The sequence below is a fragment of the Urocitellus parryii genome, chromosome 5, assembly GCF_045843805.1.
Source record: "Urocitellus parryii isolate mUroPar1 chromosome 5, mUroPar1.hap1, whole genome shotgun sequence".
Lineage (NCBI taxonomy): Eukaryota > Metazoa > Chordata > Mammalia > Rodentia > Sciuridae > Urocitellus > Urocitellus parryii.
In genome coordinates this window covers 141,347,546-141,356,434 of record NC_135535.1, presented here as the reverse complement: position 1 = coordinate 141,356,434, position 8,889 = coordinate 141,347,546, and the positions used below count along the sequence as shown (strand labels likewise).

Below are 8,889 nucleotides of genomic sequence, written 5' to 3'. Positions count from 1 at the left end.
ACAAAATAAAAGTTAAAACACAAGAAACCAGGAAGAGTAAAACCATACCACAATATTGTGAAATATATTTATACTAAAACCAAGGCCAACCTCATTCTATATAGAGACAAACTTAAAGCATTCCTTCTAAAAACTGGAAAATGTCAGGGATGCCTGCTCTTACCACTTCTGTTCAAAATACTCCTTTGTCACTCTAACCAGAGCTATTATCCACAAAAGAGAAAGAAGAGGCATACATCCAGGAAAAGAAGATCTAACACTATGCTCTATTTCACAACAACATGATTCTCAGTTTACAAGACCCAAGAAACTGCACCTGAAAACTTCTGAAACTCATGGACAAATGCAGCAAACTAGCAGGAAACAATCAAAACCCATAAACCACTTTCATGGGAGTAAACTAAAACAATTCATGACCATTTAAGCCAGCACTGCTGAAGGTAATCAAAGAAATCCTACATATAAAAAAGATTAAAAAAACAGAGCATGCGAAAGAATAAATGTCACTAGAGTAGGTAAGCAACTGTGAATTATGGGTGAATCCAATGTTAAAAGAAAGCAAAGTACCATGAAAAAAATACATACCTGTCTACCATTTACACTAAATGTAAATGGGCTTCACGATTCAATTAAAAGACACTAAGTGGAATACTGAAGGAAAATATCAAGACACAACTGTATGTTTCTGTCAGAAAAAAAAAATCACATTCAAAGAGACTCTCAGAATATTTCCATTTCATACAAATGGAAGCCAAATGCAAGGAGCACTGGCTCTTCTCATATTTGCCAAAGCAGACTTCAAACCACAAAGAACCAGACATGACAAGGAGATTACTACCTACTGGTAAAAGGAATAATTTAACAAGAAGTTTTAATGGCTTAAAAGATATCAGTGCCCCTAATTTCATGCAAAAATATTTTTAAAGTGAAAAAACAGATGAACACCAATTTAATATGTGTGGGTCACTACAATTGATCACTCTAACAAATAGAGTGATCATCCAGAAAAAAAAATCAACAAAAATTGCAGACTTCAGGTGTACATTTGATCAAAAGGACTTTAAAATGTCTACAGAATATTTACTCAGATAATAGTAGAATATTCACCATTCTCATAGAATGTTCTCATAAACAGGTTCCAGAGTAGGCTATAAAGGCTATTCCTAGCATATACACAAAGCAATTCCTCACACATCATCTGATATTAAAATAATATTTCAAACTGAGACCAAAAAAAAAAAAAAACCCACAGAAACAGTACACCTTCTTAGAGAATGAGCAATACACTTTTACCCAATGTATGGCTCATCCACAAATCAGGTCAGGGAAATACTAAAAGACCCATAAAATCAATTAAAAAGAGAAACATAATCCAGATCTAGAGGGTACAATGAAAGCAGTGGTAAGATGGAAATTTATAAATGTGGCTACATACCATAAAAAATAAGAGGGATCTCAACTAAATGAACTACAGTGGAATCTCCAGGACTTAGGGAAACAAGAACAATACAACTCCAATTCCAGAAGAAACAAAGGAATGACAAATATTAGTATAAAAATTAATAACATGGAAAATGTTTGAAAAAATACCAAGGATCAATGGAACCAAGAGTTGGTTTTTGAAAAGATAAACAAGATTGATAAAGCCTGCACCAAACCAAACCAAGTAAAGAGAGAGAAGATATAAATGAATAAATTTAAGACAAAAGAAGTGGATCTTACAACACACCTTTCTGAAATCCTGAGGAAAATTAAGGACTACATTGAAAAGTTAAATGCCAATAAATTCAGAGAATGTTAGGATGATTTACATTATGAAATTTAGAATATGTGGAAGCAGCAGATAAATGTCTCTCTCTATATGACCTACAAAAATTGATTCAAGAGAATAACTGGAAATTTAAACAGACCAATAATATGTCATCATATTGAAGCAGTTATGAAAAGCCTTTCAAAAAATGCAAGTACCAGAGAGATTCATGGCTGAATTTTGTCAGACCATCAGATGAGAACTAACACAGCTACTCCCCCAAAGATTACATGTGATAGAAATGAAGGACACTGGCAAATGCATTTTAGGAGGGCAATATCATGAAGGCAATATCACTCTTTTAGAAAAACTGCCTAAGAACAAAACAAGAAAAGAAAAATTTTAATAATATTCTTGAGGAAGATATTTGCAAAACCCTCATGGAATTAATGAAAATAATTCGAATTATTTTAAGCATTATTTAAGCATTATTTAAGCATTGTAAGCATCATACAACAATATAAAATTGGATTAATTAGAAGAATGCAAAATGGTTCAACACATGCAAATCAATAATTGCAGAAAACCACAGAGACACAAGACAAGTCTCATTATGACCTCAATAGATATAGAAGAAGCCTCTGACAAAATTCAACAGTCCTTCATGAGATGTCTCAGCAAACAGAGAACAGTAAGAACTTCCCATAGTATTACAAAGTTTATATATTCCAAATCCAAAGTAAAGGGCAAACTGAATGGAGAAAAATCTACAGCATTGCCTCTAAAATCAGAAATAAGAATGAGGTGTGCATGTTCACCAGATTTCACATTTCACCAGAGCCCCTGAAATTGTAGTCACAGCAATTAGACAAGGGAAGAAAATTAAAAGAAGTCAAATTATTCCTATGTACAGATTATGTGATCTTCTTTTAGAAGACCCTAAAGTCTCTGCCAGAAGAAGTTAAGATGGGATATAGAACTTTAGCAAACTCTCTGAAAACAACTTCAAAATACAAACATGCATAATATATGTATACAATACAAACAACTCCACTGAGACTGAAATAGGGATAACATCTCCATTTATAGTAGAAGCAAAATAATACATAGGCATAATCCAGTCTAAAGTGGCAAATGGCAAAATCATAAAATGAAATTGAAGAGGTCTCAGTAAGAAAAAAAAAAGAGGCATCATAAAATAGAGAAACATCTAATATTATAAAAAAAAAGCAGAATTTAAGGTTGGGAATATATCCATATTCAGAAAGTGATTCACAGATTTTATGCAATTTCTATCAGACCTCTGATGGTGTTCATGGAACTGGAAAAAATTATCCTGAAATTCTTATCATTGAAAAAAAAGACCAAAAATTGAAAATGAAAACTTGAAACATAAGAGCAATGCAGAATGCAATATAATACACAATTTCAAAGTATAACACAGAGCAATAGTAAGGAAAACAGCATGACCCTGGCATTAAAACAAACCAGAACTGACTGGAAACACAAAGACAGATCCACAAATTTGCAATCATCTGATTCCTGGACAGAAATGCCAAAAACAAATGCATGGGAAAAGAAAGCTTTTTTTTTTTTTTTAAGTCCAAGCATTAAAAGAAATGATAAAGAGAGTAAAGAGAAAAATCTATAGAGGAGGATAAAATCTGTCTACAACTCATCTTAGAGGGCATTAATAAGAATATTCACACAATACAAAACACTTAATGCCATAAATACAATTAAGTCAATTAATAAGAACTAAACAAACATTTTTCAATAGAAGAAACAAAAAAGATCAAATAAGTAAGAAAAAAATTATCTAAGTATCTACTAATCAAGGATATGCAAGTCAAAACTACACAGAGACTTTCCTCTGAATTCAGTCAGAATGTTAAACACCAAGAATATAGACAATAAATGTTGGTGAGAATGTGGGAAAAAAAGGTACATTCATACATTGTTGGTGGGACCACAAGTTAGTGCGAACCCTCTGGGAGGGAGAATGGAGATTTCTCAAAAAACTGTTATTGAAACCACCATGTGGACATATACTCATCAGTTATATGTCCAAAGTGGAAAAATCTGCAGACCAATAGGGATACAAATACATCAATGTCTATAGCAAAACAACACGCAGTAGCCAAGACATACTGAATGGAATATAAATGTGGTATATATACATAGAAAAGTTTTATTCTGTCTTTTCCAATGAGATTTCGCCATGAGCCAATAAATAGATGGAATTGGGAATGTCACACAAAATGCAATAAGTCAAATGAGAAAATCAAGCAAAGAAAAGTTTTCTCTCATAGGCAAAAGCTAAAGCAACCTAAGAAAAACAATAGTGCAATGGATATCACAAAGTTAAGGAAAGATTAGTGAAGTAGAAAATGATTGATGGGGATGTAGAAGGGTTAGATTCGTGGAGGGAATAGGCAATGAATGTGACATAATTACTCAGTGTGCATGTGGAAGTATATTATGGTGACCTCCACCTTTATGTATCTCAATAAGCACTGATAAAAAATTTAAAAATAAAGGAGTGGAAGGGTGTCCAGTAGAGGAGAGGAAGGTTAGGGAGGAGAAAAAGGAAAGGGAAGAACTCGGGTCTGAAATGGTGCCAACAAAATGCAGGTATGATTATATCACAATGAACTCAACGTATGTTCAACCATAAGGCACTTTATAGAAAAACACATGGTATTGGTTAAAATGGATATCCATATGTTGAAGAATGGATATAGATCTCTATATCTCCCCATGCACAAGACAACACAAAATGGATACAAAACATAGATTGAGTAATAGGAATGCTGCTAATGCTTCTAGGTAATCCAGGGAAACATCTCATCATGTACCACAGACTAAGGCTTTATGAACAGAAATATTAGAGCAGAGGAAATAATAGCACAAAGACACAAACAGAAGTGCATCAAAGTAAAATTTTCATAAGACCAAAGGGACCCACCAATATAGTGAGGAGAAAGTTTATAGCATAGAGGGCAATCCTTGCTGGCTAATCTTTGATAAAGGATTGGTATATTAAATATATAAACAAGTAAGAAATTCACCACTGGAAATGCAAACAACCCATTTAATCAATGCAACATAAACAGAGAGGTCACCAAGGAAAATGTATAATTTCTCAGCTTCTATATGAAGTGCTATTCACTGTCTTTAGCCATCAGGGACATGCAAATCAAAATTCAATTCAGAGTCTATCTTACCCCATTCATAAAGGCAATATTCAAGAATTCAAGAAATAAACACCAATGATGATTGGGGAATAGGAATTCATCAACGTTATTGGTGAGGATGCATATTATGACACCCACTATGGGAATTAGGAGGTTACTCCTAAAACTAAAAAGACAAATATCAATTGGCTCAGCAATAACATGCCCCACTATTTACAGAAAAACAATAGTCAGTGTACACGCAATGGACTAGTTTTCAGCCCTAAGAATTGTGTCATGTAGCAGAAAAATTGATGGAACTGGACAGCACCCTATTGAATCAAATAAGCCAGACACAGAAAGGAACATGTCATTAGTGGAAAGGTTCATCACCAAATTTGAGAGAAGACAATTAGTGAAAAGGGAGAAGAGAGAAAACTGAAGGAGGAGGAGATGCTAAGGCTATATTTTGGGAGTGATATGCTTCACACTAACTTATACACATATGAAAATATGCCACAGTGAAACCCTCTATTCTGTATAACAAAGGTGCACAGTTCCAAAACTCTAACTATCTTAATCATTTTCATTAGTACTAAGATGAAATAATTATTTGAACTCTTACTAAGAAGGGAAGTGATGAAATTTATTATCTAAAATGTGTAGGCATATATTTGAATGTGTTATTATATTTCACAATCATAAAATGATCATGGTGATGTTATCTCACACCCTGTTCGCAATCCCTCCAGAATATGAGGAGATGAATGGTAGACAAGTGTTCTCTCTGGAGAGAACGTAGTCCTCCCCTAGACCTTTATGGTGCTGGCCCCTTACCTTGCTTGATGGGTCCACTTAAATGTCACACATGGGGCGGCCGGCGCGGGTGACACAGGGGCCCGCGGGCCGCACAGGCCGCCGCCACCCCGCGGTCCCGGGCTCGCGCAGTCCCTCCGGCCTTTTTGCGGAAGCGGGGGGCGCAAGTCCGGAGGTGGGCCTGTCGTGGGGGCGCCGCGACCTGCGGGGCGGCAGGGCTTGCGGCCTCTCCAGAGTTGGTCTGCAGAAGTCGCGGGATCCCGAGGCCCGCCGCTGGGCGTGCAGCCTCCCCAAGCCGCGGCGCCCCCAGCTCTTATCCACGGGCCCCTCCGCAGTGCTCGCGGGAGCGGCAGGGCGGCGTCCGCAGATCCGGGCTGGTCGGAGGCTAGGCTGCCCCTGGCGGGTGCGCGCCGCCGGGCGGGCCCAGTGCCGAGGACGCTCTGCGGGGACCTAGGCATTGCTGTCTGCAGCGTGCCTGCAGCATCTGTGGAGGAGACCACGGCCTCCACCATGTGCCACATCTTGAACCTGTACCGTCGGACCACTTGGCTGCACCAGGCACTGCGGGAAGGCACGTGGGTCCAGAGTGGTGAGCAGATCCGCGAAGTGGCCTCAGGAGCTGCTAGGATCCGCGGGGAGACCGTGGGCATCATTGGACTAGGTCGTGTGGGGCAGGCAGTGGCGCTACCGGCCAAGGCCTTCGGCTTCAGCGTGCTCTTCTATGACCGGTACCTGTCGGATGGCAGGGAACGGGCCCAGGGGCTGCAGCGAGTGAGCACCCTGCAGGACCTGCTCTTCCACAGCGACTGTGTGACGCTGCACTGCGGCCTCAAGGAGCACAACCACCACCTCATCAACGACTTCACCATTAAGCAGATGAGACAAGGGGCCTTTCTGGTGAACACAGCTCGTGGCGGGCTGGTGGATGAGAAGGCGCTGGCCCAGGCCCTGAAGGAAGGACGCATCCGTGGCGCAGCACTGGACTGCATGAGTCGGAGCCCTTCAGTTTCATCCAGGGGCCCTTGAAGGATGCGCCCAACCTCATCTGCACCCCCCATGCTGCGTGGTACAGCGAGCAGGCGTCCATCGAGATGCAGGAGGAGGCAGCCCAGGAGATCCGGCGAGCCATCACAGGCCGGATCCCTGATAGCCTGAAAAACTGCGTCAACAAGGACCACCTGACGGCTGCTACGCACTGGGCCAGCATGGACCCTGCCATGGTGCACCCTGAGCTCAATCGGGCTGCCTACAGCAGATACCCGCCAGGCGTGGTGGGCGTGGCCCCCACTGGCATCCCGGCTGCAGTGGAAGGCATCCTACCCAGAGCCACGTCCCTGTCCCACGGCCTGCCCCCTGTGGCCCACCCACCCCATGCCCCTTCTCCTGGCCAAACTGTCAAGCCTGAGGCGGATAGAGACCACATGAGTGATCAGTTGTAGCCCAGCCAGGAATGTGCAGAGAGGCGCCTGCGCCCCGTGCCCCAGACACTGGCCCAGGCGTGTGCAGGGCGCGAGGCAGCGCAGCCTCTGTGTCCACTGTAGTTGTCCCGTCCTGTGGGCTGGCTCACTGTCCTGTGTCCTTTGTGTTCCTCGTTGAGCAAAAGAAGTTAGTAGTCAGTTCTCTCATGGATGGTCTTGTCTGTGTGCAGTCTTTAGGACATGACGGGGGATTCGTTTGCTTAGCTGTCAACAAAAGCCAGCCGCAGGACCTGCGGCCATGGTCTGAGCTCCCTCTGTTGGACGCCCTCCGCGCGGCCCCTTCTCAGGACTTGGGTGCTTCCGGCTTCCTTTATGTGGCACAGTGCACTGTTTTTTCTACCTGCTTGTCTTATTTTTAGAATAATTTAGAAAAACAACAAAGGCTGTTTTCCTGATTTTGGCATGAACCCCCTTGTTCCAAATGGAGACGGCATCTCAAGCAGCTCAGAGGAGGGGGCGCCTGGAGCTCCCTGTGCTGACTGTCCTGGGCGCTGCGGTCGCCAAGTCCCGCCTGCGCCCTTGCCGTCCTGCTGATGTGGTAGGCTAGCAATATTTTGGTTAAAATCATGTTTGTGACTGTAACCATTTGTATGAATTATGTTAAAGAAATAAAAGTCCCAGAAAGAAAAAAAATGTCACACATGGAAAAACCTTCACTGATTCCAGAATTCCACTCACCCACTTTTCCATGTTGGAACTATTTGAGTACTCCATAAATTTTAAATATGTGAGATTTATATGTCTTTCAATTATTAGTTAAAATGAATTTCAAGTGTTTCAGAAGACCCTTGTCTACAGTTACTGCTATCCTTAACTTCACTAATTCTGTTGTTTGCAGTACATCCTTTGTGTTCACTTTCTTATTCAATCTACATAGTTATATTACTCTTCATTAAAGACTACTTCCTATTTTTCTGCCTTCTAACATTCAAATTCACCTTTCAGCTATTCATTTGGTTTCTTTCTACTTCTTTCCCTCCACAACAGCATACATGACAATCTTTTCTTCTACCAACATCTACAAATCTCAATCCTGCACATAATTCTTTCTTGGTGCTATACACATTTGCTATTGTGAACTACTAGGGGCCTTATGTTTATTTTTAGGATCAGTATCACCATTATAAGGATATGGAGGATGATATGTTAAAAAGGGGGAGTGGGAAAAATTTGTTACAAGGAGCCTTACCTTCATGTCAGGTGAGGAAGGAGGAGTACCATGCAAGCTCTTAACTTTGATTCTTCTGACAGGAGCAGTCCAAAATATACATTCTGCTCCTTTACCAGAATCATTGTTGTCACATGAGGCTTGATTTTCTTCCTTGTCCTGGTCACATTTTGCTTTCATGAAAAAAAAAAAAAGTAAAATACACATGAAACTCTCTGTAATTTCAAGTCAATAAACAGTCCAGGAATGGAAAGTCACCAAAGAAATTACCATCATCTTCTCCTTTTCCTTCACAGTCAGTCTAGAAAGGGAAAAACATAATAAATCTAAGGAGCAAGCATTACAAACAGGTTCTTCTCAGAAACACACAGATCATTTTATAAAATACACCACATCTAAGGCCACAAAGCATCTCTAAGTCATTCAAAAAATTAGAAAATTACCTTGCATTCCATCAGATCATCATGGAATGAAATTAGAAAGCAACAACATAATAAAATA

The 8,889-nt window shown here is 40.5% G+C and overlaps 1 pseudogene; it reads left to right on the top strand.

The window, feature by feature from the left end:
* The first annotated feature begins 5,638 nt into the window (after positions 1-5,638).
* LOC144255072 (C-terminal-binding protein 1 pseudogene) lies at positions 5,639-7,181 on the top strand (annotated as a pseudogene).
* The last annotated feature ends 1,708 nt before the right edge of the window (positions 7,182-8,889 follow it).